At 32.0% G+C, this 23,049-nt stretch overlaps 1 protein-coding gene and 1 non-coding gene across 2 annotated transcripts in view; one reads left to right on the top strand and one right to left on the bottom strand.

Moving 5' to 3' along the window:
- Window positions 1-23,049, top strand: part of ERBB4 (erb-b2 receptor tyrosine kinase 4) — a 988,299-nt gene that overhangs the window by 788,616 nt on the left and 176,634 nt on the right. The gene's annotated exons all lie outside the window — the stretch shown is intronic.
- Window positions 22,004-22,110, bottom strand: LOC112477102. The gene has a single exon (XR_003045324.1). It is a non-coding gene; the product is annotated as a U6 spliceosomal RNA (small nuclear RNA).

Here is a 23,049-nt window from a genome sequence, read left to right as displayed (position 1 = left end):
GTAGTCAGTGCGGGACTCTGGTTTTCATGTCAAGGAGACTATGGAAAAGTTATTACCATCCCCAAGGCTTCAAAGTCATGGAGGACCAACTGGGTCTTGAGCCATGGCTGGGTTGGCTCTATTGAATGTCCTCACATCCATGCTACTGACTTCTCCCCACACACCCCAACACCTGCACACCCGATCCCTCCTAACGTGTGCTAGAAATTGCAGGAAACCTTTTCCTTTTGCAGTGTCTCTCCAGCTGCCGCAACTTAAAAGTTTAATATTATGCTCACTTTATCCTCTGTTATTTATCACAGAGGATACATCAAAAGGTACATTTGTAGATAAGAGGTAGTAAATTGATAATTGACACAATATCCTCACTCTAATAGTTTTCCAGAAAAAGAGTGCATGGTAAGGGTAATTTTTTTTTGAAAATTTACAAAAGAATTTTTTGAAAGTTCTTAAGATTTTCTTGACTTGTTCTTCCCAGTTCTTTTTTAAAATGTCACATATCATAGTTATAATATTAATTTTTTTTGTTTGTGTCTCACCATTATTTTTTTAAATACACACTCTTGGTGGAAGAATGTAATATATTTTCTCATCTGTCTTAGGGTACTAATCTTTTTTAATGTTTTCTTCTATTTCCTAAATTGTTTCTTCCTTCTGAGTTCTTCTTTTCTTTCTGTGTGTTTGAATGGGCTCTGGTTATGGAACTAAAGGTTTTCCACAAATATCTGGTGTCTTAACTCATTTGAGCTTTTATAACAGAATACCATAGACTGAGTGGCTTATAAACATCAGAAATGTATTTCCCACAATTTCAGAGACTGAAAAGTCCAAGATCAAGGCATCAGCCAATTTGTTGTCTGATAAGAGCTTGGTCCCTGTTCAGAGACAGGTGTTTTTTTATGTCCTCATATGGAGATCTCTCGAAAGTTTCTTACAAGGGCACTAATCTTATTCATGAGAGCTCTGCCCTCATGACCTAATCACCTACCAAAGACCCCACACCTAATACCTAATATTGCCTTAGGGATTACTATTTCAACATAGCAATATTGGGGGATGCAAACATTCAGTAGATAATTGCAAGTAATTTTGGTCACTATGTAGACCTAAAAAAAAAAACCTTCCTTTCTTCAGTCTCTACTGTACCTAGTGCCTCAAAATGTAACACTTTTTTGGTTCAGTTTCTCTTTTTAAAAATATCTAGTTTCTTGCTAGGAGGAACAGTCACCTGCTACTCTGAATAAGGAGAATATCAGAGTCTAATTCTTCTTCATGTAGATTTTAACTATTATTCCTGTTTTCAGTACCATCTTTTACCTTCACCATGTGCGGTATTAAATGTCTCTAGTTTTTATAACCTTTTTAGTTTCTGCTGAATTAATTGGCTTTTATGTTCTTTGCAGCCCCGCTGTAGGCACTTCTCATTTTCCTCTCTTAGTTTTCCTACCACCATTTCCTTGATTTTCTTTTTTTTACTTTTTTTTACTTGTTATTACCTTCTCTGTCATTCTCTTTGTCTTTTGGACTTGTATCTTTTCACTGTCTTCACTCCTATTGTAGTGGAATTGGGAAGGAGCAGAGAAAATGCCTATACTTGACCTGTCATACTAAACTAGAAGTCCTATAAGGAATATAGATCTAAAAATTGCATAAGCCTTTCTTTGAACTTTGTTTTTTTAAATAGGTTTTGTTAAAGTATAATGAAAGAATATGTACCCTCTAATTTCATCCATATAATAACTTCAAACCATTTTGAAGAAATCTTCCCTCATAAGTAACAGCATTAGATGTTTTTTAAAAATTAATTATTGCTCATTGAGAATGAGAGGGCGCTTTAAGCATATGGTCTTGTCATCCATACATGGAAACAAGACCAGAAGCATCTATATTAAGAAATGACAGTTTAACATTGTGCCTAAGGTAGTCAATGGAGAAAGAACTAAGAAAATAGCTGCTAGATTACAGTTAAAAATGAAGTTCTTCTTTGGGTATCCTCAGAGGTTAAATTGTTGAAATATTGAAACCAATTTAGCTAAGAGTTATCCTCTTTGATTTAAGTATAAGAAAAACTTTATAGGAAATAATATGTCCAATCTCATGTCTAAGAATGGAAGTTGGCAGTGTCCCTGCTAACCCTAGTTTTACTATCACCAGAAATATTTATGATGCCCATTGTTTTCATAGATTATGGAGTTATAAAGATCACCAAGGTGAAAGAAGACATTTCACAACTGTATGACTCTTGGAAAAAGAAATATAAATGTTAACACATCAAATTTTTTGGTTTGAGAGTTGGAAAAAAAAAAAAAGAACGAGTTATTATTTTTTGTGAGTCTGGTAGCTCAAAGACTATTTCCTTAACAAAGGACTGAACATGACTGAAATTAGCATGGTTAGTCATGTTTTTATATTTTTATGATATTTTCTTTGTAGGCAGAATTAAAAAGTGCTTAAAGCAGCAGTTCATGTTCTTATTTTTTTTTTTTTTTTAGTTCAGAGATTCCTTTGGAAAAAAAGTGATGAAAGCTATGGACTTTTTGTTCGGAAAAAATGGCACATATATGCATATCTAATCATGATTTTTATTTATTATCAGAGGATTTGTAATCCCTTTTAAGTGTAGATGCATAGTCAAGAGTCACTGGTTTGATGTCTATTCTTAAATCCCAGTGTTGTTTTGTTAATATAATCTTAAAGGAAATTTAGGGGTCAATACCTTCGCTTAGACTGCCCAAGAGACTATTCTAAGTCATTGCTGTTTGAATGATGACAGCGTATTAGGACTAGTGCCAAGGTCTTTGTGTATCTTACCTTGTATAATCTCATAACAATCTAGAAAATAAGTTTTCTACAATAAAGAAGCTGAAATTCTGAGAAGGAGGATAAATGGCACAAATTTTCACAGCTGGTATGTCATGAGACTGGATTCAGATTTATGACTTGACTCAAGAAATATCTCTTTCTGCCAGGTTATAATGTCCAAATTGTTGAATACCTTTCGTGAGAATAAAATTTGGGCCTTAGAATCTATTTTATGTATCGTAATAAAATATTTGGATAGCAGGAATTCACTTCAGTCTTGGAGAATATGGGTAATCTAAAAAATAGTGGTTAACACTAACTGAGTTGGAAAGAATGTCCAGTTTCTCTTTTATTAGTACGTGATGTATTTTTGTATAAGCGCAAATTTTCACTTTACTAGGAGAATTTTAAAAATAAATAAAACATAGGTAAAATTAACTTGAGGCTATACAAGAAAAATAAACATGGTACTTATGGTTAAAATATTTCAGTCTAAGATGAAAAATAAAATAGATTTCCCAGATGTTTGTCCCAGACTTTGCTTCTGAATTTTAGATCAGAATATCTAACTGCTTACTAATTAAAACAACATGAGAGATTCCTAGGCAATCATTTCAGCATGCCCCAAAATGACCTGTTCTTCATTCCTAAACTTGACTTCTTTTTTCTGTGTTCCATATTAATGAGTGGTGACACCACTCTCCATGACCCAAGCATCTCCAACTCGCCTCTATTTCTCATTCCAACACCAAGTTGTAAAGAAATGTTCTGTTTGAACTCTCCCTAATCTTCCCATTTCCAGGCTTAATTTTTTCTAGTCCAAGCCTTGCCATCCTGCCAGAAAGGTCCTTGGAACATAAAGCTAATGATTTAGCTGCAGTGTACTTGTCTAGAATTTTGATATAAGAGATTATAGAAGCATTGATCCTTTTGTAAGGGATTGGAGAATAGTAGGGGAACACTGAGAAATGCATAGTCTAGCACTCTAGTCTTTCTTGGTAGTCAGTATTCATAACATAAAGGCTCGTAGTGAGTATGCCAGCAGCACTAATGCCTTATACCTACAAACTAGAGGTTTCCAGGAACCATCAGATGGCTCTACCTAAAGATTCCTCCAGTTTCTCACAGGCATACAAAACTGCTACTATAGTTGAATTACTCTTTTCCCTAGTTTTACAACATTCTGATTATGATCTAACATTAATGAAATATAAGATCGTCTCATCAAACGATAAAATTATAAGAAGAGATAAACTTTTTATTTGGGTAGATTCCATTTAATCCTAAAAAGTTGAACTCTAGATTGTAATATCCATTGATGAAATTAATTTAGCAATTGATCAATTTTAAGTGACGGGTTTACTAAGCACATTAAAGGTCAAAAAACAAAACTTTAAGTGATTATTTGTGAAATAATCCCTTCGTCTTCTTACCATTTTGATAATGTAGTTTTTAACTGAATATAGTTCTAATGAAGATGAATATGTAAAAGAAAAATTTGAATTGTGGATTTTTTCTGTAATATTATATAATACAGTCAGTTTGCCTTGAAAATGAGAATGTAACCATACTCTATAGTAACTTTCTTTGAATTACCATTTTGTTATATTACAAAAATTCTTTAACCCTCAAAATTTACTCAATACATTACCGGACAACTGTGTTTAAAGGATGGAAAGCATTATTCTACCAATTAGTTGTATATATGGAGATTGAAAAGAATGTGTACAAATAACACATAACAGATAGTGTACAAATGCATCATTTATTTTATTATATTCTGATTATAAATAAGTATTGAAAAAATGCAAAAATATTAATTAAAAGATGATAAATATCCTAATTAAATTCAGGGACTACTATCAAAGATTCGATAGTAATTTTTGAGACTTTGTTTTTGTTATTTTGACTGATTAAACAAGCACCATTCCCTAATCATATGCCGTAGATGATAATGCATCAATATATGGGAGTTTAATTCTAAAAAGTTGGAATATCTTTCAACTTATTCAAGTTAATAAAGAGCTGCATTCTGTAGTTACTGCATATGCAGGAGGAAGGACATTTTAAGAGGTGACAGCTCAGAGACAGACAGACAAACTAGCAAGCATTAGAAGACCAAGATTGTAGAGCTAGAACTTTAAGCAAGTTCTTTAGAGGTAAGAAAGAGGTTTCCAGGAGTTTCAGAGTGCTAAAAAGAAGAGAACATAGAGATTTATTAGGAGTTTCTACAGATTGTATATTGGCACCACTTGAAACTTTGAGAAAAGTGAGTTAATATAAATATTTCTATTTGTGTTGTTTCTTTCTTTAAAAAATAAAATTAAATCAAGTCACCAGTATTGATTTATAACTGCTGTGTAACTAAATTACCAGAATATATTTATCTTATTTAGAAATCTCTGTTCTGCTCTGTTGACCCGTCTGTTTCTACATCAGGAAATGAAATAAAACACTGTTTTATTTACTTTCTCTTTATTGTACATTTAGATATTTGATATAGCAAGCATATTGCCATTGCTCTCATTACTAGTCAAAACATTAAAAACCTTTTTTTCCTCCATTGGTGAAATTTTTAATTGCTGCGTTAATATCTCTTTCTTTCCCAAGTGGTATCTTATTTAATACTGAATTAAAGATATAGTTTAATTTAGGGCGAAGCTGAGTCTTTACAACATTGAAATTTCTCATTCAGCTATACTTTAGCTTTATAATTTTCTTAGAATATGATTTTTTTTTCTTACTGCAGTTACTTCTAGGTATTTTGTAGGTTTTGTTCCTATTGTAATTGAAATATTTCTCTTATTTATATTTTTAATTGGATATTGTTGACCAAATAAACATTCCTGATTGTGCATATTTATATTATATCTAGTCCTTTATTTGTAATATTTTCCCTTGGTTAAAAAAAATACCATACATGACTAATGTTATTTTATTTCTTACTTCCTAATGTTTAAATTTCTTATATCTTTTTCTTGTCTTCTAGCATTGTTTGGAGCCTTTAGAAAAATGTTGAACAATAGTAACGTTTTCCTAACATTTTTGTAAATCCTTCTAGTAACTATGTTTTCAGCTTGTTTCAATGCCTCTTACAGTTTTATCTCTCTTCTTATTCTTAATGTTTTAGATTGATATTTTCTGTTCTTTCTCTAGACCAAGGTTTCCAAGGTACTCAATTACTGTGATGTCTCAACCATATGTTTTTCTATTTCCATTTAATATATTTTCTTTTATTAATTTCTTTTATTATTATTAATTTAGTGACTTTTTTCCCCCAAATAAGTCTTTGTTTTTCTGTCTTTTCTTTTTACTTATTTTACAATCCTAGACTTCTCAGTGATCTCACCTTTTATACTTTCAAATGGTTATACTAAATAATCCTTAGCAGTCATCACAATGCCGCTCACAATGCAGATTTTCCTAGTGGTTTGATTAATTGTCTTTTTAGCCATTGCCTACAACTTTAAGACAAATCGTTACCTTAGTTTATGAAAAGTTGTATCAAAAAAGATACTATACATTTTAAATGCCGATTTTACTTGAATTATTCATAGTCTTTGACAAATTTATGATGAGCTAAATTTCCTCAGGCTATAACTTAAACTACTTCCTAGGTAGTTTATAAAGAAAAGAGAAATAAAAGAGAAATTCTCCTCAAAAAGACAATAAAAGAAACTGGAACTCAGTTAGCAATAAATTCTTCATAAACTGGATATGTTTAAGCAGATTATATGACTTCTACATCCTTCATAGTATCTATAGCATCTCAGTCTTGGATTGTATTGTTTTTGTTTTCAGTTGATTCATAAAGCTTGAGATTATGCAAAAGTAAAAAAAAAAAAATTCTTTAATTTATCCATAAAAAAGTAACAAAATCCTATACCTGAATTATTATTATTATTATTATTATTATTATTAATATTATTATTATTATGTTGCTTTTGCCACTTCTATAAATACAATAAATTTCTGATGTAAGGTTTCATGTCTGTCTTGGTCGCGACTCTAGTTCCTAGCCTAAAGTAGACAGATAGTTAATATGAATAAACAAAAATCCTCAGCTACATTCCATGTTTAATGATTTAACACCACAGCTATTTCTGAAAAGTCTACAAAATTTTTCTAAAAGAAAATGATTTCTTAGTTTATTTTCAAGTGGCTTATGTTACAGATTGGATTCTCCAAGAAAGATTCTCTGAGATAGAATTGAGCATGTAAATGTTCTTTGGAAGTATCCTTGGAATCAATAGCTAAGAAGCTAGGGGAGGAGGCAGGATTGGACAGAAGGAAATCAGGCTGTGATTCAAGCTTGAAACAGCCTCGTCTGATTCTGTTGGTAACTCTAGAGCTAAAATGACCTATCAAAGCTGTCCTGAGTTGGCTTCCAACAGTCATTAGATGTGGATCACCCTGGAAAGGGATGTAGACTTGGGTGAAATGATGTTAAGCAGCTGAGGAAATCTCTGAAGAGTAGGATTGCAGAAAGCAGTTTGCCCGCAGCACTCTCAGATGCTGGGGCAACCAGACCTTTCATAAAGCGGGGTCTGGATAGTGGTCCTTTTGCACCATCACGATTAAACCTATGTCTGCACGACAGTAACTATGCAACCAGGGTGTCAAGTGCTAGATTATCTCTTATGACATAAGACACAAATCTGACTTAACATGTCTAACTCTCTATATGATGGGGGAAGTGAATATTCTTAGAATATTACAAGAATGAATAATATAAAATGCTATATTTTGTGTTTCAGAAGCTTAATAAATATTGGAACTTTAGGGAAATGCAAAAAAAGTTAAGATTTGAGGTCATTTGGATTTGATTTTGCTAGGCTTAGGGGACAGTAAACTCATTGCACTTTGCATGTCCTTAGGTAAGAAAGATTTCTCATATTTAATAAAAACTGTTCTACCCCTAAGAAACCAAACTCTAGGTATCTAGTCTATGACCACAGTGACCTTGGTGCAGCCACTATGGAAAAGTTTGGAAGTTAAAAAATTAAAAATTGAACCACCTTATGACCCAGCGATTGCACTTCTGAGTATTTATCCAAAAAAAACACAAAACATTAGTTGGAAAAGATATATGTAACCCCTGTGTTCACTGCAGAACTATTTACAATAGCTAATATATGGAAGCAACTTAAGTGCCCACCAATATATGATTGGATAAAGAAGATGATATAAATCTTACCGTTTGCAACAACATGGGTAGACCTAGAGGATATTATGCTAAGTGAAATAAGTCAGACAGGGAAAGGCAAATACCATATGATCTCACATATATGTGGATTCTAAAGAACAAAATAAATGAAAGAATAAATAAAACAAATGAAAGAATAAATAAAAACAAACAAAACAGACTCAAATACACAGAGAATGAACTGGCAATTGCTAGATCGGGAGTGGGGAGAGGGTGGCTGGTGGTGGTGGAGGGCTGGATGAAGAACGTGAAAGGATTAGGAAGTACAAATTGGTAGTTGCAAAACAGTCCCGAGGATGTGAAGTGCAGCGTAGGGGATATAGTCAATGACGTTATAATAACGATGTGTAGTGCCAGGTGGGTGCTTGACTGATTGAGACTAATCGAGGGGATTACTTTATGGAATATAAATGTCTAACCATTATGCTATACACCTGAAAAAAAAAAAAAAGATTTGTCTTATATTTAATAAAAAGTGTTCCACCTCTGAGAAATCAAACTTTGGATTTCTAGTTCTTGACCACAATGATCTTTCCTAACATTTATCTTACTCCTACACTTTATTAAATATTTTCTTGGTCTAACTCAAAGCCCCTAAGCCTTCTCTCTTTCTTAATTCTTTTAGCTGCCACAGCCTGCCTTATTTTCATGCCTCATCATCCATAACTTTGACTTCTTCAGTTACTTTCTTAACTACCACCATGCAGTTTATTACTGCCATTTTTTTTTTAATCATCACTATTGTCGACTTTCTGCTAAAGTCACTTTGCTAGTTGCCATCCATGCTCAATACAAGGGGGAAGTCTCCACACTGCTAGAGAAAGCCCCCCATTATTGTGCCAAACAGTTCTTTTCCACTGTTAGAATCTCTATATTTCTACTGGCTCTTTAACTGCTCTAAACCTCTTGTTATGCTTCTCACGGTGAGATTCCCTTTCCCATCGTCTACTTTGACCCCTTTCAACCCTTTATGTTTCAGAAATATGCAATCATCCTTGTCTCTCTCTTTCAATATTTGTGCATCCTTTGCAGCAGTTATTTACTGAATGTTTACAACATGCCAGGCATTGTGCTTCATGATACAAAGAACTCATTTATATCCTACAGAACCTCAAAAAGGTTGGTATTGTAATGCTCATCCTAAAAATAAGGCAACTGAGACTTAGTTAAATAATCAACGCAGTTGAAGTGACAGAGCTTATGTATTTCAAGCAGGATTCCACATTAGGGTCTACTTGATTCATACTTCTAGGACTTTTCAACTCATCAAAAAATGAGTGGCAGGCACTGTGTTAAGTGTTAAAATACAGAGATATTAGCCTCTCTGCTTTGAAGACCTCACAGTAGAGTATGAGAAACCACTAATACAATAAGTGCTATTATAGCGGTACACACAACATGCTGTAGGAGCCTAGAAAACGGAGCGTCTACTCTGCCCACAGGAGTTGGAGATGATTTCATAGAAGAGGTGATGTTTGAATTATATCCCAGGATGAGTAAGAAAGTCTGTCAGTGATCAACTGAGTAAGAGTGAGACAATATTATATGCAACACATGGTGAAATGAAAAGGTCTGGCATGTTTGGGTGTAGCATCCAAAAAACAAACCAAGAAACAAAAACCTAGCTGGAAATGTAGTTAATTGGGCAAAGGGACAAGGGATAAAACCAGAAAGATAAGTTAGGAAAAAATGAAGAAGAACCTCATAATATTGAATGAATTTGTCTTCCTTCTTCTACCCTACTCCTCTTCTTTGACAGGTAAATGGATGTTTGTAATATATCATTTGAAAACTGAAACTAGTGACTTTTTAGATAATTCTGATCAAAATCAAGGAGCTTGTTTGAATAATTAAATAATGGTGTTTCAGTTACCTGAGAATTGCAATTATATCCAGGAATAGTCAGTATCTTTCTTCATCTGCTGTATAATAACCTCTAGAAATTTTTGTAGTTTTAGCATTTTGGTGCTAGTGCCATAATAATAGATCCCACGAGTTATTCTTGCAGGGAAGTGTCATCAATTACCCATGCTTAAGTGTTTTAGGATCATGTTTGGTGAAAAGAATTATATTGTTTAAAATTATTATCATTATTATAGAGAAAGTTTCAAAAAGTGCTTAAGTTGCTTCTCCTCTTGCTCCATGAAGAGATAGAAAGTTTTCAGTTTAAATGAGTAACATCTCCCTGTGGACATTTTTAGTGTAAATTACCTGAAAAATGTTTTTATTCTTAGCATGAGAATTCTTTTTTCAAGAGTTCACTCTTTCAATTCTATGTTCATCTCATTTTTTTAATCAAATATTTCTTTTCTACAAATAGAATATATGTGTTTATTCAAAAATGAATAACATTATTAACATCTCATAATCATAGCTAAATAATTAGGAATTATATTTATTAACCCAATTAAGTTTTCATAATGATAATTCAGGTGTAAATACTAACCATGTGGATACAAATTGGTCAGATACTCTGTTCTGATGATTGAACTCAGATGATTTTTAATATGGTTAGATTTAAAATGGACATTTTGAATGTAACTAATAATAATCAGCTTTATAATAGGTAGTTTTTATTTAGTGATCAATTTGAAATTTAGTTTAGACCATACTCCACATAGATTTTTCCAATTTTTCTACTGACATAATTAAAAATCCACCTAGTCGTTTTGACATATGATCTAAGTGACAAACCATTCTATAAATACTTAATCAGATCAGTACTCCTGGAGCTTAAAAGTTGAAACTAATTGAAAATACTTTTGTGTGAAAGTGGACAGTTTGAAGAGGGAAGAGTATGCTGATAGCTAAGTGATAAGGGCTACTCACAAGGGCTACAGACTTGTTCTGAACTGGATCCTGGTTGATTTAAGAAAATTATATATGGGCATTTACTTCTAAGTCTTTGAAATGTTAACTAAACTTATGTTTTTAGCCTTTCTGTCATTATATTTTTCTTCACATCAATTCTCAAAAATTATTTTCATACTGACACATTTTCCAGATGTAGAGATTGCATTTTAATTAAAAGTAAACCTAAGGAAAGAAGTGAAGAAGAGATCATGAATTACTTCAGAGAATAGGAATGTATACCTTCTGCCTCAGCTACACCTTAAAATCTAAAAAAATAATAAATTGTAAATGTTATTATGTTGAGAGTTGGTATACCAGAAAAGAAAGCCTTTTGGCCTGGCCGTTTTGTTAGCTTAAAATCTTACTTAGGGCAATAATTTATCATAATAATTTCAAAACTGAGACTGCAATTATAGGTCTTTGGTTTTTGAACATTGTTTTATTTATTTCCTTCTTGTATTTGCCTTATACTCAGGATAGCAAACTCTACACATAGATTTTTTCCTATTTCTTTTAGAATGGAGGCTGTTATTATATAACAGTTTATTTAACCTATTCTTATTGCTGAAGGTTGTTTCCAGACTTTTGATATTACAAACAATGTCACAATGAATAACCTATGTTATTTCAAATGTATGAAGGTACACTGTAGGATAAATTTCAAGGAGTACAATTCCCAGGTAGAGAAAAAGTCACATCTGTAATTTTTATAGATAAACTCTAATTATCAACCATGAAAATTGTTCTGTTTGGCATTTCCACTTGGTCCCTATGGCCTATGTAATAGAGGACAGGACGTTATCAAATCTTTGGATATTTTCCCAGTTCGAAAAGTGACAAATGATATTTGAATGTGCTTTTTAATTTGTTTTTCTAAAAACAAACATTTTTTTTTCTCCCACAATTCTGGAAGCTAGAAGTCCAAAGTCAAGGTGTTAAAAGGGCCATGCTCCTTCAGAAGTCTCTAGGGGAGGATCTCTCCTAGCCTTTTCCAGCTTCTGAGAACCCCAGGTATTCCTTGGTTGGTAGATGCATCATTCTAATCCTTCACCTTCACATGGTATTCTTCCTATGTCTCTGTGTCTTCACTTGGTCCTCTTCTTATAAAGACACCAGTCATATTGTAGTAGAGGGCCACTCTACTCCAGTATGTCCTCATCTTAACTAATTATATCTGCAACAACCCTATTTTCAGATAAGGTCTCATTCTTGGGTCCTGGGGGTTAAGACTTCAATATATCTTTTTTGAGGGGAACGCAGTTCAACTCCTAACAGCTCCCAATATGTATTAGCTGAATAAATAAACAAGATGAGTTTTAAACTGATGTTTTTCATCAATATAGATGGAACTGATTATAATGTATATTCTTTGTGGGAGATGAACAGCTAAAGCCAAGGTCAAAGGAAATGCATTCCTCTACATTTGTAAGTTTATTATGGTTTCAAATTCATAGAGACCCTGTACTCAGCAACTAAAAGAAACTAGAACAGACGCACAATCCTCCAGAAATTCCCACTTTTCTAGTCACCGTACATTGTCTGGGGGACGGATGAGTTACAGGAGGAGTAGAGTACCTACTTGCATTCTCTAGGATTGGATCTGGGCAGAAATAAAAGGAAATATTTTGACAAGATGTGACAAAAAAATTGCAGACCAGATGAGTATCTAATTTTTGTTTTAAAAACTTCCATTGTACTTTTAACATCCATTTTCTTTTTGTGAATGAGACTGTGAAATTATTTTTTTTCTGTAAATTATCTTTTCAAGATCTATGCTTTTTCTTAATTGGGTTGGCTGTCTTTTGCTTCTCTAAATTCTATAAGCTCTTAATATATTAGAGAGATCAGCTCTTATAATAAGTGTTGCAACTATGAGTCCTCTTTGTCATTTGTTTTTTGGTACTTTTATGGTTTATCATAATGTACATAAGTATGTTTAAATCAAATTTATTAATATCTTAATTTTTGTCTTCTGAATGTTGTATCTTGATTAGAAAGCAATTTCCTATTAGTTTAATTTTGCATTGGTTTATTGCTTTTGAAAATTTCACTCATGAATTCTACTTTATTATATTTGATAGAGTGAAGAGATAATAGAAACAAGGCAAGAAGTGTTTTGATGTAACTTTCTTGAACTTTGGCTAATTATAACAAAAATAAGCTTTGGAACTTTAAGTATTTTGATACTTAAAATGATAATCCCAACCCCACTAAACTGAAAATCCACAACTTTGATTATTTTCACCAAAGATAATTTTCAACTGATACGGAAGCTAAGAGTAGGCTTTCATTATTTCCTCTTTATTTTGAAGTGATTTTTCCATAGTAATATTAATAATATTTATTAGACATTTGAGAATAGAAAGTCTGGGCTTTAATAAGGACAGTTAGACACTTGTACTTTACTCGATACTAATGTACTACTCATTTTTGAAAAATATCTTCTAAAAACTTTCTTGTTCAAATGTATTATTTCTCAACATATTTACTATAGCAAATATATATATTCAGGCTATTTGTGAATAATTGCAAGTGCACTGAAATTTTTTAAATCATATTAAAGTTAAAATGATTTAATATTTAAAATATTTCTAACTTAATATTTAAATATTCTTATTTTTAAAAATTGTGAATCCTGAGGCAATTTTGTTTTTGTGATTAATTCATTTTGAATTTGTTAATTAATTTTATTTAATTATGAACATTTAGTACATGTGACCTTAACACATTTTTATGTAACTAAGATAATATTTCTATACCTGGCAGAGTCCTTTTTCATCCTAGTTTTATAAGTAAATTTATAGTCTTGGCTTATTACCTAGTCATTTTAGTTTTTAGGGCTACATTATATTAATGTACAATATAATGGTGAAAAATATTTCATTTTAAAATAATGAAAAAGCAATTAGCACTACTAATAAAGCGTGGCTAAAATATTTAAAAAGAAAATATGAATAGATTTGTGTATATATGAGGAAGAAAATGAAATAAGTGGATTTAACATTATATATATACATAAATATGCATTCATATATTATATATAAATGTCAGCATACATGTATCCACATTTTTCTATGTGAGTACTTAAACATGACATATGTTTTTGTGTTCTTATTCACATCTGCAATTTTAATCTTAATATGCCAAAATCCTGAACAAAAGTTTAAAATTCAGTAATATGGAAAACCAAGCTAGTGCTCAAAATGTATTTTGATCTATGTTCTCAATCAAAGTCCATCATACCCTTTACAGGGATTGAGAAAGAAGTACTAAACCAAATAAACTTGCTCCAGCATACTCTGCAGAGACTTATACATTTGGATTGACAAATGTTAAATAAATGAGTTCTAGCAATTATTATATATGGTGTTTTATAAACATATTGGTACTTTGTTCTCATGTTCTTAATTAACCTATGTATCTGCAAATGTACAAATGCTCATTTATCCAATAAATTTCATGTCTATAACATCAGATGTTCTATATATGCCTATGAATTATAAACAAATAAACAAAAAATGAAGCCCAAGAAATAACCCTAAAATATTTGAAAATTATTTGCTCATCTGAAATGTACTGTGGATTTAACAAAACCAAAGAGATGTTTCTTTTTGAAGGTCCACCTGAATTAAATATGCAGGCTATGTGTGTTGAAAACATATGTTTGTAATTGGATTTTCCTTTAGTCTCTTCAGACGTGTACAATAGACATGGCTTTTGCTCTTGCAATTACTTTAAAATTAATGGGAAAAGGAGACAATCTAATATAGTATCTCTCTTTTCATAATACATTTTTTTAAATTCTTCTGGAGGAAACACATAGCCAAACAAAAAATAGATGTTTAAATTGCCTTTTAAGTTATTTGAAATACTCTATTAAAGGAAACCTAGGGGCGAAGTCAAAAGAATAATTTCTTTTTTATTTATAGTGAATATTTTTAGAACCTAGAAACAAATAGGAAATATTGTTAATTAGTATAGTTGACAAAAAGTCCTTTGTGATTCCTCTATAATCTTTCTTCACCAATTACATTGTTTATATTAACATCATATCTACAGAAATATATTTCTAGATTTCATTCCTCTTGCATTTTTTAACTTAAAGGAGATAAAATACAATTCTACAGCTACTCATTTGTTACAAATAGTCCCTTTATCCTTTTTATAATGAGTACATTGTTTAATATAATTTATTTTGCATTTATTTTAGAAAGTATATCTCTTAAAATATAGAAACACAATTTATCCAGGGAAGGTAATTTATTGTACTCAACTTCCAAAATCTTGGGAATATAAATAATTTCTAAATAATTCTTAAGTGATATTTCAATCAGCATTAATTATTTTTGATATGTTTGGCTCTAGTTTTTATTTACCAGAAATTGTTCTGAAAATTTTTAAATAATTATCAAAGTTTATTTCTCTCAACTATTCCACCACCAATGGTGCTATTTGAAAATATTTGTTACACCTTACATACTTAATATCAATGTTTTTTAATCTGTGATGAGAATGAAAACTTGAAAATTATGAAATGAAACTGTTTATGAATGTCACATGATATATAATTTATTCTTATTTTTAGACTATGACTGGATACATATTAAATGCTAACTAATTTTTTGTGTTTATTGATCAACTTAATTCTATTATTCGATGTTTTCTCCAAAAAGTACACTATTCCATCAGAAACTCTTAGCTCAGAACCAGAATATGTATAGATATTTATTTTCAAAGCTATCTAAAGTCATCCAATAGCTACTAAATGAAGTATTTAAATGTTTCCATCACATTTTCAAAAAAAAATTAGATGTGCAAAAATGCCTTAATGTTAAAAAACACCATAACTCATTACTGACATTGCACATATCTTCAAGTGCATTGCTTCTTTAATCACACTTAACATCTAATTGCATAGTTTGCACTTAAAAATCACTAAAATTGGTTTAGAAAACCTTCAAATACTTGCTTTCTCTCTACTATGATTTTAAAAGTTGAAATAAATTTCAGGTTATGATGTTCTAGAATATGTTTTAACACATCTGTGAATATTAATTTATATAAATTTCAATTAAAATACCTAAAAAGTGAAAAATTTATTTCTTATGAATAGTATTTGCATACCATTTGAAGATTTGATGAATAATTTCTCTGAATATATGAATTCTTTTACTTTTAAGTAACCTATGTGTTATCATAAATAATACTTTTCTGGTTCCTCTGATGAAACAGACTGAAACAAAATATCTTGAGTGTTGAAATGCCACAGAAACATTTTCTAATACTCTAAGATTTTCATAATTATGAATACTGACTTTAATTTTTTAGTTTTAAGTCTCAAAATATCTTGTATTTAAGCTCTTAGAATCATTTCCATCTCAATCCAGTCTGGTTCTTAAAGAGAATACTTAGGTAATGGCCATCAGAATCTTAAAGTTAGATAATATTTGCACAGGGACTTCAGAAGTTCTGGAAATTATAATACTGTACAAGATCAACAGCAGAAAAGATTAGTAGAATAGCCTCAGAGTCTGTTATATCTCATATGTGGGGATAAAACAATAACAGTAACAAGTAATAGAAACCACAGACAAAACCACTGCACTTGGAAAACTGTCCCTATATATATCTATAAAGAACCAAGATGTTGTTAGATATTGCATTGTCTATTGAATACTGTAACTTTATTCCCCTTTCCAGAATTGTTTAGCAGAATGGTCAAAGACTAGTTGTTATGCCTACATTAGTGGAAGATATGTGTGAACAAGGCCATGGGCCAGACTGACCAACACTAACAGGAAATTTGGTGGAAAAAAACAAACCAGCCATGCATTCATAGGGCTTATGAAGAAAATGCAACTAGTTGGGGGAATGACAGGAAGAAAGAGACATTCTTAGAAGCAAAATTCTACTCATATTGGATTCAAATCAAAATTTCCCTCTGTAAGGAAAGGGGATTAAAAGAGAATAGCTCAGAAAGAACAGGAAAAAGTTTTATCTTGACTTGTAGATGTGATTTTCATCATCCACAGACAAATTCCTCAAAATTCTCTGTTATGTATTGAAGGGTTTTGAAAAAGAGAGAGTAGGAAACCCTATCTCAGATTCTAGAAAACATAGTTTAAGTCCCTTTCAAATGTATTTGCCTTTGGCAAGCTAGGCGTTTATTTCAGATTTCTCAAGATGTGCTGTCTCTGCTGGGATCCCATTACCTCATTAATGGACAGCAGCTTCCCAAACCATCTATTGGCTTTCAGACACTTAATCTATGATTTATCCTGGTACAGACAGTGCTGCCAGATTACCTGAGTTTTTAGTCAAGAATACTCAGTCGATCTTCATTTTGCTTAGATAAAATCCAAATGTCAGCCTATTATTTAAACTCCAAAAAGCTCAGGTTCCAGCCCACTTTACATTTTATTCCTTATGGTGCTGTCCTGAACTGGATACTCTCTATAATCCCATACCTGTGACATTTTCCCACTTTCTTAATTTTAGAAGAAAAGGAAACTAATTATATTGAATAACTTATGTACCAGCCTCTGGGCTAGATTGTTTCAGATATATTATATGAAATTATTACACAGGATGGGCATTATGGATTCTCTGCCAAGAAACCTAAGATTTGACAATGCAAATGACTCATTTCTTATCTCATAACTAGTAAAAGACAGAGCAGACTCTAGAAAAGAATTTGTGTAAATCAGTGTCCCTATCTCTTTCTCCTTGTCACACCACCCGCCCATGTTATTTATTCTTTGATAACATATTCCTTTCACATACTAGCATCCACTCTCAGATTTTTGTCCTCAACAAAACTTTTATTTGTATTCTTGTATTCACTTTTTTTTTCAGTTAGAAGGCAATTTCTGTCTTCAATGAATTATTATAGAAAACTTGCATCATAGATATTTGTCATAATTCTTATTGATGTTTGTAATCTATTTTTAGAAAATTGAAAGTCTTCTAGGATTAGCTACTTAAAGAATAGAACATGTCTTTTTAATTTTGTGCCCTCATGCAGTATATATAGTAATCCTCAGTTAATATTCAGAATGAGTTATGAATGAATGAAAGAATGTCCAGCTATTCCTTATGAATACTCCTTAACTCTATACAGTTATTAATAAAATAATATATAACATAATAATCACTATAGTGCCTTGCACTACTGTTTGAGTTTGCTGCTGATGAATATAATTACAAAGAATTAACCTTTCCTAGGTTAATTAATCTATGATACCATTCCATTTCTAAAATATTGGTTACTTTCCAATGGCTATATTCAGGATTTGATGCTTTCTTGCAGAGAATTTTTCATGAGGTGCTCAATTTTTCACTGCCATTTACTAACCCCCACATACTGTGTGTCTAGCCACAAAGCCAAACAATCCTTTGACTCATAGCTTCCTGAAGCAAAGATATTAGCAACAGAGGTCATTTGTGACACCATATTTGTTTCTTTCTGGGTTTATTATAACTTCTTTTGCCTGAGTATGTGGTAATATTATTTACTACTATAATATTAAAAACATAAAAGCATAAATAACATTAATGCAGGTTTTTACTAGTAATTGCCTCTAACTGAATGCCCTTGATATCAGGATAGGTATAGAATATTAAAATAACATTGACTTAAATATTTATTATAAGAATGTGCATGTAAATCATGTTTTCCAATTTAATATATCTGATGATGATAATTAAACTCATTATAAAAAGTGGAGGAAATAAGAAATGATAGGACAAATGATTTCTATATATGAATTATCCTATATGACCATGAGACTGGTAAGTGAAAAATGGAAGATTTAATTAAAGCCACTCACTACTTTATCTTGAATGAATTGTAAAGAACACAATTCAGCCTGCTCTTTACCAGTAGTGTATATAAGATATTTTATTAGGTATGAAGGAAAGATTTACCTAATTTTATTTAGTTGTTTATTAGTACATGCCTTTAATATAATCGTTATTAATTAACAGATTATTCTTGCAAATTAGAAACACAGTAGATGTCTTCCTTTAAAGAAGATGCTGTATCTAGGAAAGCAGAATTAAGTATTATTTTCTCAGATTTTACAAAATAGCAAATCATAAAGTTCTAAGTGATTAAATAAGAGCTATTACCAAAATTACTAGGTTCTTATCTATCTTAAGTTAAATTGAACTTTTAAAATCATTGACTCAGCACTCCTAGAATCAAGTTCTCCTAAATCAAGTTCTGTGCAGAAATGAGAATAAAGACATGAGTTAGTCTTAATCTCTTTCTGCAGGGCTATTTAGCATATTATTATTGGAGGGTTAATTTTAAATAGTTGAGGACAAATTGTGCCCAAAATTTGGATAAATTGTGATTTATCCAAAAAAGGATAGTTAATACCTGTTAGAATGTCACAGCGAACAGATTCCATTAACAGGTTAATTTCATCAGTGACAGTTCCTAATAGGACACTAGGATAATGACCACAAAATTACCTGAGTCTATCTGGTTACCAACTGATTTTAATAATTCCTGAGGAGACAACATAGTAGAAAGAGCCTTGGCTGTAGATACAAATGAGAACCAGATTCAAATCCCAGCTTGGCTACTTACTTACTTTAGGATCTTGGCAAATTGCTTATCCTTTTCAAACTTGTCTATTTATCAGTTAATTGATGTAATAATATCTGTTAGACAAGATAAAATTGTCCTGAAAACTAAGTGAATTCATACGTAAAATCAATAGTATTGTTGCTATTTCAACAAAAAATAGAGGTTGTTATTATGATCTGAAGGAATTATTTGATAGGTGACTTTAGAGCGTCCATAAATATGTTTACTAAGAACTAGTAAGCTCTTTAGTAGATGAACTAAATACAGTATGTACCCAACGGCTTAATCCTTATAGAAATTGATCTTTATCAAAAGAGAGAACAAAATGAAAGCTATAGATATTATTTGGAAGTTAATAATTATTTCTTCCTTCTTAGTAGTAGAATCTATAGTCTCAGATGATTTATTCTAGTTCTAGTATGTTTATGTTGTTATTCTTTATGCCATATTGTAATGTCCTCTGCAAAAGATTCATATTGGACCTTGCTAAGCTTATTTTTCTGTATCAGTCCTGAAATGCTAGTTGTAGACATCTCTGTGCTTCTCTCTCCTCTATAACTTTGCTAAAATTACTTATTAGACTATAGAGTAGCTCTGCCCTAACTATAGAAGTCCCTCTATATCCACACGGGATACTTTCCAAGCCCCCCCAGTGGATGCCTGAAACTACAGATAGTATCAAACCTTACATATGTTATGATTTTTTTTTTCTGCTTACATACACTTCATAGCTTCTCTTTGGCGTATCCAAATTGCCAGCATTACTACACTTGCAGTTTGGGGCCATTATCAAGTAACATAAAGATTACTTGAACACAAGCACTGAGGTACTACAGCGTCGATTTGATAACCAAGATGGCTGCTAAATGACTAACTGAAGAGTAGTGTCTGGGAGGGATGGAGAGGGATGGCATGAGATTTCATCACACTGAGAACATCACACAATTTAAAACTTTTGAATTTTTCTGCCATTTTCCATTTAATAGCTTTGGACCATGGTCGACTAGAAGTAAGTAAAATTGCAGAAAGCAATACCACAGATAAGGGGCGACTACTGTACAAGCATTTGCCAGTACCTTTTTGTCTCCATCATCTACTTTAAGCAAGATTGTTATGTATTTTTATTATTGTTATTGTGGTTACTATTTGTCATAGAACAAATTTATGTAGCCCATGAAGTTCTCTCGCAACTCCATAAGCTACTTTTGGCCTTCTCCTAATTCTTCACGATTATTTTATGTTGAAGGTGGGCAGAGATATTTCCAACTCACCACTGGCTTAAATAAGAAAAGCATAGCTTCTAAAATGCTGACAGGAAAACCATTTGGTTTTCTCTGATCAGATTTCCTACCTGCAATCCAAATGTCCCCACTGGATTTTAAAAGGTCAAAGTGACCAGTTACCCCGTAGCTTTGTTTTCCAGACTCTTGACCTTTACTATTCAACAGTTTCAATTCTCTTTAGATATAATTGGGTTTAATACAAATGTAATAATAACTACCATATTTTTAGCATTTTATTTTATTATTAGTTTCAAGTATAGAGTACATTGGTTAGACATTTATATAGTTTATGAAACGATCCCCCTAATTGCTCTTTCTCTCCTCTGGCTCTTCACCTAGCCATTACATTCATGCTAACCACATTCCCTATGCCATGCTCCCCAACCCCGTGACCATCTATCAACTACTAATTTGTACTTCTTTAACCCTTCACTGCTTTCTGCCTTCTGGCCTTCACCAGATTGTCCTCTACGTTTTTGAGTCTGTTTTTGATTAGTTTGTTTTTTTGTTCTTTAGATTCCACATATAAGTGAAATAATATGGTCTTTATCTTTCTCTGTCTGACTTATTTCACTCAGCATAGTAACCTCTAGATCCATCCATGTCATTGCAAATGGTAGAATTTCATTTTTTTATGGCTAATATATTTCATTGTATATATGAACCATAACTTCTTTATCCAATCATCTGCTGGTAGGCATTTAGGTTGCTTCCATATCTTGGCTGTTGTGAATAGTGCTGCCACGAACTTAGGGATGCATAGATCTTTATGAATTATCGTTTTGGTTTTCTTTGAATAAATACCCAGAAGTACAATTGCTGGGTCAAAAGGTATATCCATTTTTAATTTTTTGAGGAAAATCCATACTGTATTCCATATTAGCTGTACCAATTTGCAATCCCACCAACAGTGTGTGAGGTTTCCTTTTCTCCACATCCTCACCAACATTTGTTTTTTGATATATTGATAGCCATTCACACCGATATCTCATTGTGATTTTAATTTGCATATTTCTGTTGATTAGTGACCTTGAATATCTTTATGTCTATTGGCTATCTGTAATCCCTCTTTGGAGAAATATCAATTCAGGTCTTCTGCCCATTTTTTAATTGGATTTTTTTTTTATTGAGTTGTATGAGTTTTTAATATATTTTGTATATTAACCCCTTATCAAAATGTGTCATAAGCGAATATCTTCTCCCATTCAGTAGATTGTCTTTTCATTTTATTGATGGTTTCCTTTGCTGTGCAAAAAACTTCTTAAAAATATGGACTGCTTCACGAATTTTCATGTCTTCCTTAAGCAGGGGCCATGCAAATCTTCTCTGTGTCATTTGAATTTTAGTACATGTGCTGCTGAAGAGAGGACTAATACCAACATTTTAAGAGTCTGGTAGGCACTGTTATAAGTTCTTTGCTATTACTATATAATTTTGCTATTGGTATGTTAATTTCTAAATGAATTAAAAGTATCTGTATCATTTAGATTAGACTAATAAAGTACACTCTAAATAAAGTTTGGTAGCAACATTAATTTTAAAACTATGTATAAAATCAAAGCAGCACTGTTTAATCTCACCTTTACCTTCCAGTAAATTGTTTTTTGTTGCCGAAAGCATCAAATTGAGAAGGATTTTGAGTCCTCATCCAGTCCAGACAGGAAAGAATACAATAATTTTATTAGTTTCCTGAGGTTGTTGTAACAAGTTACCACAGACTTTGTGACTTTAGCAAACAGAAATGTATCACATTTCTATAGTCCAGACATGAAATAAAGGTGTTAGTGTGGTTGCATGCCCTCCACAAGCTCTAAGGAAAAATCTGTTGCTTGCCTCCTATGGCTTCTAGTTTTTCTTTGGCTTGTGGCTGCATCACGCTCATCTCTGTTTCCTTCTTCACATTGTCCTCTCCTCTGTGTATCTGGATCTAATATCCCTCTGCCTCTTTATTATAAGGGTACTTGTGATGTCATTTAGCATGCACCTGGGTAACCAAAATGATCTCCTTGTTTCAAAATCCCTAACTTCAAGCATATCTGTATAGACCCTTTTTCCAAATAAGGTCATATTCTCCAGTTCCTGGGATTAGGATGTGGACTCATTATTGGCCTACTACAGTGATCGCTTAGCAATATCTGTCATGGGCAAGTTGAGGGTGTATAGGCATACCAGGCATGCCATATCTTACCATCAGTGACTTAGTCTGTCATTTTTCAAATAAGTATTAGGTTATGTGACTTGTCCAAGATGAGTGCATTAGAAGAATCTCAGCAGGACATACATGGTATAATAAGTTGGAAATGAAAGAG

Source organism: Pteropus alecto, unplaced genomic scaffold, assembly GCF_000325575.1.
Source record: "Pteropus alecto unplaced genomic scaffold, ASM32557v1 scaffold182, whole genome shotgun sequence".
Taxonomy (NCBI): domain Eukaryota; kingdom Metazoa; phylum Chordata; class Mammalia; order Chiroptera; family Pteropodidae; genus Pteropus; species Pteropus alecto.
The sequence above is the reverse complement of the archived record's forward strand: the minus strand, read 5'-3'. Positions and strand labels throughout refer to the sequence as shown.